This window comes from Aphanomyces astaci, assembly GCF_000520075.1.
Source record: "Aphanomyces astaci strain APO3 unplaced genomic scaffold supercont1.120, whole genome shotgun sequence".
NCBI classification, from domain to species: Eukaryota; Oomycota; class Saprolegniomycetes; order Saprolegniales; family Verrucalvaceae; genus Aphanomyces; species Aphanomyces astaci.
The window spans coordinates 112,350-113,487 of record NW_009798383.1 but is presented as its reverse complement, the minus strand read 5'-3'; positions in this window follow the sequence as shown (position 1 = coordinate 113,487).

The following is a 1,138-nucleotide window of genomic DNA, read 5'->3' as shown; positions in this document are numbered from 1 at the left end:
TGTAAAATAGTACACAGCGATATTCTTCATCCTGCTCCATTAACTCGTCGTACGTGAATCCTTCACCACGGTCAAAAAATGCCTCGGCGGTGTCGCACCGATGCGCTTGACCCCACTCAACAAGCTCGGCAAGATTGTTCATCTCCCAGCCTCCTCTTTTCTGTCGACCAATGACTTTGCGCCGCTCCTTCAGTTGGGCACGCGAGGGCAGAATTTTCATCATGTCAGGGTCACCTTGATACGTTACTTTTAACTCGACCTACGCATTCGTTGGAAGTGGAAATATTTCAGTGGCATTATTATAACTATATTCTTACTTCAAGTTTTTTGGGCGTTTATCCACACTTGAGGCCACGAATGCATGTACGGTACTGGTCCCACCTCTGAGTACATCACCCAGCGGTGGGGCCAGGCGAAGAATGCGTGAATTTGGACCTGTATTGGACGAGATAGAGGTGGTCATGGCTGTTCGGATAATTGACGCCTATCATGTAGCGCGTCCGAGACATAACAAGGCGACGAATGCATGTACGGTACTGGCCCCACCTCTGAGTACATCACTCAGCGGTGGGGCCAGGCAAAGAATGAGTGAATTTAGACCAGTATTGGCCGAGATTGAGGTGGTCATGGCTGTTCGGATAATTGACGCCTGTCATGTAGCGCATCCGAGAGATGACGAGGCCACGAATGCATGTACGGTACTGGTCCCACCTCTGAGTACGTCGAAGAATGAGTGAATTTGGACCAGTATTGGCCGAGATAGAGGTGGTCATGGCTGTTGGGATAATTGACGCCTATCATGTAGCGCGTCCGAGACATAACAAGGCGACGAATGCATGTACGGTACTGGCCCCACCTCTGAGTACATCACTCAGCGGTGGGGCCAGGCAAAGAATGAGTGAATTTGGACCAGTATTGGCCGAGATTGAGGTGGTCATGGCTGTTCGGATAATTGACGCCTGTCATGTAGCGCATCCGAGAGATGACGAGGCCACGAATGCATGTACGGTACTGGTCCCACCTCTGAGTACGTCGAAGAATGAGTGAATTTGGACCAGTATTGGCCGAGATAGAGGTGGTCATGGCTGTTGGGATAATTGACGCCTATCATGTAGCGCGTCCGAGACATAACAAGGCG